This window comes from Nannobrachium achirus (genome assembly GCF_963921795.1).
Source record: "Nannobrachium achirus genome assembly, chromosome: 11".
Taxonomy (NCBI): domain Eukaryota; kingdom Metazoa; phylum Chordata; class Actinopteri; order Myctophiformes; family Myctophidae; genus Nannobrachium; species Nannobrachium achirus.
Genome location: NC_137820.1, coordinates 19,480,933 through 19,490,615, shown reverse-complemented (window position 1 = coordinate 19,490,615; position 9,683 = coordinate 19,480,933).

The window sequence follows — 9,683 nt, the reverse complement described above, 5'->3', positions numbered from 1 at the left end:
CAGTTACATTGACAACTAGATTCTGCAGCACAAATATCATGCATAACCCTAAACCGCAAAAAACAAACAAAACAAAAAAGCTAAGGCAAAGCTCTGTTATGCAAGATTAAATAAGAAGGGGAAACAAGTAGGGATGGGACGATAAGAAAATGTCATGTTGCGATTATTGTGACCAAAAGTATCGCGATTTACGATATTATCGCGATAATCAAAATATGCCTAATACTCTTAAAATGCCACTTTTATCAACCACTTGAACCCCTGCGTCGATATTCTGGGGCAGAACATTTGCCCAAAAATAACAGATCACAAGCTCACAACACGACGCATTGTGAGCTTGTAGATCAGCTATTTTTGGCAAAGAGATTTGGTAGGGTGAAAAAACTTTATAAAGTATGTTTACAGGTGTGTATTGTAGAGAGTTTAAGTGGATCAAAGTGATCGGAGGATCACATGACGGAGGACAATTTCACAATATAGAAAAATCTCTGCGATATGATTATTGTGAGCGTTTTTTTATCACGATAAACGATAATAACGATCATCGTCCCATCCCTAGAAATAAGCCAGGTTAATTGGTGATCAACAGAGCCCGTCTTTAATGAGACCCACGCTGCCCATGGCTAGGCCCGGTTGAGGATACAGGACTTTTCTCCTGCCTGCACTGCCTCCTTTGATCTTGTTTGCATTTTCACTGCTGGGACCGTCATTGCTGGTTTAATTACTTCACCACCAAATGGCACAGATGAAAGATAGGTGTCCGTAATTAATAACATTTCCATAAATTTGAATCACTAACCAGTCTCATTAGCTAGTGCCTTTTGTTTTGACTAAAGTCTCATGTCATATCTTTTTTTTTTCAACTCCAACTATACAGCGTAATGTTACTCAGGGCAAGAAATCACTTGATACACACCATATTTTCTGGTAATCAAATTTCACTGTAGGTAATTAAATACACCATGTACAGTAGGCCCATCGCCAGTGATTGGGGTCAACCTGAAGGGAAAAAAAGCCAATTTTTATATTAAGCCATTATAAAACAGTTAAGTCTTTTCAATTAGTCTGTTCAGAGAATCACTTTGTAGCACAGAGCAGTTGGTTTTAGTCGTGTTCAAAGACATAATCAAATAGTTGAATACGTCTTCTTTGATGGCGTGTAATGAAGATCAGGACAGTGTATTTCTCGGTATTGTCCCTGGGCTGTGGAACCGTGCTGGTGTTCTCTGCTTTGGACTGTTAGTCCCATTGGCATTTCGTTGCCACCAAGCAGAAACCTCTTATCTACATATTTTAACTTTTGGTGTTTTTTTCCGTAAATGAATGCCCCACTTCTTCATCCTACAGCAGAGGTTTTCAAACATTTTCATATCTAGGTCCATTATTTATTGTGCATTTGAGCCACGGACCACCATTTGATTAGATTTAGCCTCTCTGACCCGAAAAACATTGAATATTTTATTGTCGTTGGATACGACTTTGTCCACCATTCCATGCTGTATTGTTGGTACCATAGGAGAGATAACAGGCAAATGTTGATCAAAATAACAAATCTTCTACATTATCTAATTGTGTAAACTTCTTTCTTTCTTTCTGGATAAACTTTATTTTGCCGAGCTACTCCTCCCACAGTTTTGGTGGCACGCACTTGGGCCATATGTCAAATAGACTGGCTTCATCGGAACTCTTGCTAAGAGATACGTTATAGTTTAATTTATATTAATTTATTTGTGAATTCATTTTCCATTGGCTTGAATGAGAAAATGCAAAAATTAAGCTTTTCCCAAATATGGAGATGACTGACATCAGTCTGATGTCATAGACCACATGAGACTGACACAGTATGTCCAAATATGGGCATTCCAAGATATGGGCTTAATTGCCTATTGATGACATCAGGGATCTCCATATATGGGCATAAAAGGGACAAGGACAGGATGGTTAGCACGGCTCAAATAGGGACATATATCCATTTGCCCATATATCCATATATGGGCAAATGGTAAGACGGAATACATTTCCCAGCAGATTACTTGCATGAGAACCACTGTCCTAAAGTATCACACAAAAGTAGGAAATATTGCCGATCTACAAACTCGTGGCGGCACGTTGTGAGCTTGCAGATCTGCTATGTTTTTGGACAGTTTATGAGGTTTACACCCGACAACCACGATTTGAAAGGACAGCGGTGTGTTCACAGAACAATTAAGCAGGACAATTACACAGAGAGCCATGTGGGAAGGAAACACCTGTTGTTTATCATCGTGAAGTGAAATGTATTTGCATCCAAATGAAATGCCATTTCACCTCCATGGTCAACATACACATTTACATGCTCTTCATATGTGGCTCAAATTCATCTTTTTGAATGATGGCAATCGGCGTCATAATTATCAGCTTAAGAAGTTGAAAAGCAGAACTTTTTAACGGAGCGTTGTGATTGTTATTTGGAGTTGTTCAATTATATTATACTGTATTATATTCCCCAACATTAAAACTCAAATGTTGATGGTCGTGAAATATCACTCCAGTTTGGATTCAATCATTCATTGATTCATATTAATAATTCATCGCATCACACGAGAGGGGGAAAAAAAAGTTACTATTTGAAATACTTATTATAGTGGGACAGTTCCATCGTCATTGTAATTTATTCTGTTTACCTACAGTGCAGAAATGAGGCTATTCTCAATTATTGTAGACCAGGTCAGACAGAGAGGAACCAGTCTTTGTTGCTTTGTGACAGAGCTCTATAATCTTGTGGAGAACAGCCTATCATTACCAGGGAGTGTGGTAATAGACTGACATGGATGCTATGGGGAGCAATTGATTCCACACATCAATCAGTAGAGAAACTCAGCTTAATGATTGGAGAGAAGTGGCTGGTTTGTCCTCAGCATCATGGTAAATGCTAACATGGAAACACTACAATACCTGGAGCCAATGAAGGCCTGGTTGCCCGTCATAAGAGATTCATTAGCTCACTTCTCTTTGCTCATCTCTTCCTTCGCACATTTTCAAAGGAGATAACGTCTGCAAATGTGCATTGATGATTGCAAAAATAAAATGCCCTCGAGAGGGAACGTTGCTTTTCAACACATTCAAATCTGCCTGCCAGTGGCTAGCAGTGGAGACTTATTTCCTTCTCAAATTGATTGACAGGGAACTCCACGTGAGGACTGACAGTGCGTGAAAGCTTGCAGGTATATTGCAGACTCAAAGTAATATTATGTTATCATACTAAACTATATGTTCTAATACAGAAAAACGAATGGACTATATCCCTTCAACACATGGTGCAATATTATATGAGTGTATCACATGCTGTATCTATCTATCCATCTATATATATTTATATATTACTGCTAATTATGTCTTTATTGACCATTGACGAATATTGAACGTAAATGCAATCAAATTCATTACGCAACACAACCTTTTCCTTTACATTCCCTTCCCCTCTTTGCGACTTGGAAATCCATGGCTGTCTCTGCCCGTTAGGATTAAATGATAAAGTTGTGCAAAAGAGGCGGAAACCATCTTTCACCCTCAAATGGAAGGGCCGTACCTGATTAAGAAGGCCAGGGGAAAGACTTTGGCAGGCCAGCGGCAGAGGTCAAGGACGGACCAAGCAGCCTCACTCCCCCACCACATCATCTTTGTATGACGGCTCCACTCTGGGGTTGGGGTTCACCCAGACTTTTCATGAACAGAGTGCTTAACGTCAAACACAAGATTAGAGCGGGGGTGTCACATCTTGGCAGGACCAAATGAAAATATCAACCGCTAAGCCCCCCTCTGGAAAGCCAGGGGACAGGTATCTAATATTGGAGAGTAAGCCTAGTTAGCAAAGACGGGCCCGGGCCCGCTGCTTTCCAAGTTCTCAGTGGCGGTCAAAAGGCCACACTGTCTTTGGAGCCACTTTATTGGTGAAATATATTACAGTTGAGGCCTGCAGAACTACCTTATTAATAAAGCAGGGGGAGAGATGCCCTCATGACATATCTCTGGAACTAAAGATATCTTCATATTACGGAATAAATTACAATCGTAGATTTTATTTCTTTTGCCATCTAAATGAAAAGGTCACGAGACTCGCCAATAAAGAATTTGTTTGAACAAACATTTGCTCCTCAGTTCATTATCTGGGGATGGCCTTCAATGAAACATACGTTTTTACAAGAATAGAATATCATATTATGGCCTCTTTACCTAAAAAAATATTTCAGTGACAAACATTAACAATATTTTGAATAAGTGACAACACACGTTTCATGAACATTATTATAGTCCAGAAGATCTATAAATAACTGCTGAAATAACCTTATTAATTAATGCAAATACTAACGGCATCAACTGTGGTAAAAACACCACTTCCAATTAATTTCGCATCCAAAATCAATTACTGCTTCAATTAGACGAGCTGTCAAGGTATTGTAACAGTTATTAAATAGAATGTTATATACAGTACATGCAATGGAGCACATTTAAAGGAGTAGCCATTTTGTAGCACCAAAATGACTTGTTTCTTGCCCGTAGTGTAGCAACAGAAGCTGGTGCTTCAGCTCTTTAAGAGGCTTGGAAGCATAAAAGAGGCTTAGCTGCCCCTCTCGTTGCTTCACCCCCATAATCAGCTGGACTCAGGGAAACTAAAGTAGTAGAGAGACAGAGACAATGCATAATTTTCTTTCAGATTTAGTTGGACTGCTGACATGGCTTTACATTGAATTCAGAAATACTGTGAATAAAATAAAATAGGCCTACATATACCGTATTAGTATATATTATATATTTTTTGCTTTTGCTGATAATAATTATTTTATCACTTAACATTACTTGTAGGAGACTCCCAGGCTATCATATCATCATTCTAATGAAAAACATTTGGAAGTGATAGACTTCTCATTTCACATCTGGACTAATAAGTGGCAAACTCTGTCCACCACAACTTGGAGCGGATTAGATTAATTAACCACATTAACTCTGGCATCCCTATTTTTGACACATTTTCACATAATAAATAAATAAATATAATTGCGACAAAAGCAGACCTACGAGCTCAAAACGTGCCACGATGTGACGCATTGTGAGCTTGTAGATCAGCTATTTTCGTTATTCAGCTTAAGTGGTTAACACAAAGAGTCTGACCACATGGTAACTTGGGTATCGTCTTTACACTTCCATTACCTGCTGTGAGAGCTTCACCAAACTTAAATTAAAGTTATAGACGTAATATAATACCACATCACTGTCTCAGAATGCACATTTACATCTTCCAATGAACAAATATTGGGGGGAAAAGTCCTCTAATTCTATACTGAAAAGAGAGCTGGCAATACATACAAAATTGTAAGCATTGTACTGCGAAGCAAATAAAGTCTACGGGAAGAAACACAAAGTGACACTATCCATCCAAACCCTGCACCCAATGCAAACATTTTTAGTTTTAAAGTGCAAGTAAACAAACGGCTTAATGCTATGTTTTCCATATGATCCTGGGCAGCGTCTACTTTTTTCTCGAACACATTACTATTTATGATGAGAAACTCTAGGAAGACATGGAGCTGATCTTGAAGGCTTTGCTCTAATCCCTCCCCTGGAAGTGGTCTTTACTGGAAGGCTAGTTGACGATGGGCTCGCCCAGCAGCACAATGTTGCATGGGATACAGCATTCAGCTTAAGCCAACTTATCAACTACATTCAAAGCACATCCATTGAGCTATGTGGGGAGACTTTTTTTTGCAGATCTATTAAAAATACTCTTATCTGTATTTAGCATATGTTGTGTATGTCAGTGCTGGCAGCTTTGGAACGGATTTACACTCAAAACACCTCAAGCTATTCTTGAGCTGAAACTACTGATAACATTCTGAAACTTCCGCAGACAAGCAGGTTTTACAAATAGATAAATTCATTCTACATCCTGTTGTATCATCTTATTTTTCGCCGCCGCCCCCTGTCATTTTAGTGTACACACAGTGAAAACATTTTTTGTAACACCATTTAGTATTTTGCCTGAAAAAACTAAAATAAAAAATAAAACATGTTGTTGGCCTTTCACCTACATATCATTATCAATGAAAGCTAAATCAAAAGTTTAGCAAAAACAGTTGATTTATACAGAGAATAGAACGTCAGGGTCCAAAATTCGTGAGATGTAAACACCTGACAATGTTTACACAATATACAAGACATTGGTGTCAGACTGTCCTTTTGTAGAGACGATTCTTTTCTTTCTTCCCTGTTCCACATTTTTGCTGTTAGGTTAATGGATATTTTATGGCCAACCTAATCTTGTGGAGGAAAAAGAAAGTGATAAAATAAAATAAATAAACAAAACACCTGTCAAAACAAAGTAGTGGCAATGTTGGTTAACAAAAATGTTTTCAGATCACCACCGAATATCCGTTGAAATGATCCATGAAAAAGCCTATTTGTGCATTTCAGTGGGAAGTCCTCCACAGAGAGATGAAAACACTCTCCGCAGTGTGCATTCTCCTCTTCTCTTTACTGTCTACGCAGCAGAAAAGCCCTATTTACACTCAAAAGTAATTACAATAGATTTATGCTGGTCTACATTTAGTTTAGCCTAAATTAAATTAAAACTACGTCATGTAACAAATACATATATCAGCTTTGAGAAGTTTCTAAATAAAAAACACATATTTAAGGGATACCATCATGAAGTGAATATTTCAAAGGAGTTTTAAAAAATATATTTATTCGAAATTTCCAAAGTGATTAACAATACACGATTATATTGATTTCATTTATTTTACTACGTTTTTATCACTAAATAATACATTCTCTATTTTCTATTAGTTATTTGAATAAATCTTTACTTTTTCCAAGACTTCGGTTTATTTGGCAGAAATATGATATTTAATTTGTACCATTGAAAATAAGAGATTCCTTAGCCAACATTTGTATTACTATATGACAAGACTATAGTGCTGTTGTGCCAGTGAGAGAGAGAGCTGGAGTCAATGCTGGATTCTCACACACACACACACACACACACACACACACACACACACACACACACACACACACACACACACACACACACACACACACACACACACACACACACACACACACACACACACACACACACACACACACACACACACACACACACAAAACAAACAGAAGTATCCTCTCATACCTGTTGAGAACGCTTTCATCCTTAATGGGCTCATTAGCCACATTGTTAATTGAGTGCTATTCAGGGCAACATCAAAGCAAATAATAATTGTTTACTTACTTACTGAACCAAAATGCAGCCAACAGGAGACCAATGGTGCTTTCTAGCAAGCTGTACAGTATATGTTTATAAAGGAGGCTTATGAATTCTAGCTTGGCCAGGTTGTACAATTCAATGGGGGCATTTTATGTTCTCTGGTCTAGTCTAGACTGAGTCCCAATCACTCCTCTGCTTACTGATGCCTGCCCAGGATTTTCAACAACTTTTTGTCCAGAGAACTGTCAATCTTTGCTTTCTTTTTCACTGCAATGCACATAAATAATACTAATATTAATACTAATACTAATACTATGAATAATAATCATAATAATAATAATAATCATAATAATAATGAAAAATATTGGACATTTATAGCATGTTTATAATAATGTTCATGTTTTAAATTCTTTATCAGGTAAGTTTCCATCTCCCACATGGTACCACATTAGTGGGTAATGGGATTCGAAAATGGAAGCTAACTCATTGGAATTAAATTTATCAGCATGTGCTCAGAGGTAATAAGCTGTCAGTTATAAAATGAAGATTTGTATTTAGATATATGATAGGAAGAATAATGAATAGGCAAAATAAATGAAGCTGCTTTACAACTAAATTACTTATTTGGAGCCAACAGACCACGAAGAGAATCATGATGATGACAATGATTATTGCAGATAATATTTCCCCCCGTGGAGGTGAAGATGGCAAATATGAAATAATTACGTAACGCGGTGCCCCCAAAGAGTTAACAGGAAGGGATATTTGCAGAGATGTTTTGAAAGGAGAAACCAAATCTTGAGACATAATCAAACTTTATAATGAAGGAAATCTAATTAGTGTGATTGAGGAGGGGGTCCCTACACGCCGCACTGATCAAAACCAATCCCCCGTTTGCTGCCATCTCTGTGACTGTTGCATAAATACGTGTTTATTTACTGTAAAGTAATGCTGCTACAACGAATGCTCTAATTATTAACATCAAAACTGGCACCACAACCAACTCTTAATTCTGAGTTATTGTCGTTTCCTTTCTTTGCAAACAATAACATAAATAAATAAAGGTAAAATAATGAACATATTGAATAAATCCGAAAGTATGCATTTAGTCTTCACTTCCCTTTTTGACTTTCTTTTTAACAGTTTCAATGCAACAGACTACAGAGTAAAATCCTAAGTTCATTTATCCATTCGGAACTCAGAACTACAAAAGTAAAGGGTGCATTCCAAGCTAAATTAGCGCTAATGATTTTAGAGTGTAGTTGAAGTTATGTTTCAAAATTGCATTATTCATTCTAGAGATGATCTGTGTTTTTAAATGATTGGACTAGTGGAAGCCGTTCTTCTCAGTAATAACCAAGCCCGGGGCTGAGGTAGCTGAATTTCAATTGATTTAGTACTCACGGCATGATGAAAGTTTTCTATAAATGACACCACAGTCAACACATTTCAAAGGAAACAACCCCTACTGTATGCCAGTGTACAGCAACAGTGACAGAAACCACAGAAGAGAATTAGATGAGAGGAAAGCGAACACAATTGAGTGAAGCAATGAGGAATTAAAGCACATACAAATGTAATGAAATATGACAGTAACTGTCTGGTTTATCTTCATTTTCTTGTGGTATCCCTATAACTAATTTGTCACATTGTTATTTACAGAATGCAAATTTAAATGTGAATTCATGGCATTTGGGGATTATTATATATATATATATATATATATATAATATATATATATATATATATATATAATTTTTTTTTTTACTGTTAAATTTCACAGCATTAATGAAATAATTATCTCTCCTAATCCAGAATTGTGGTGTGCATGTTGACTCCGGATAATCAGATTTATATTGCTGTTAGAAACTATGAAGTGTTTCAAGACATTTTTTTGCAGTTGGTAAAGCTTGATGTGAATGAATGCACTGTCCCTTGACATCAATAGAAAGCTACAGCTATGTTTTAATATATATCACACAATATCACACAAAGATATGTTCTTTCATCTGAGCACTGTGTTGTAAACAAGGAAAGAAAAGTGTATTAAAAACGTCCCGTGTACAGGGCTCATGTCTGACGGCTGTCAAATCATTAAAAAGGAGAGGTGCCGTTATCAATTGCGTGGGATCAGCAATAGTGGTGGCACATCACAGGGATGAGGTATATCTTCCATGGGGCCACTCTCAGGGCCTTTTGTGAATTATAGAGTAAGATAAAATCAGCTTCATATTTCTCCACAAAATCGCCTGATGAAAGCAGCCTGAGAGAGAATTACATGGCAAGAGTTTTGTCACTAGCCCCATAGGCTTTATAGGTTGGGAATTGAAAAGGTAATGAGAAAAGCCATGCTGCAGGTAGCCTGTGTTTAATAAGTCATCACGCCACTATCTATTGTTACACGCAGAGACCACGCCAAGATTGTATTTGCACCACACTT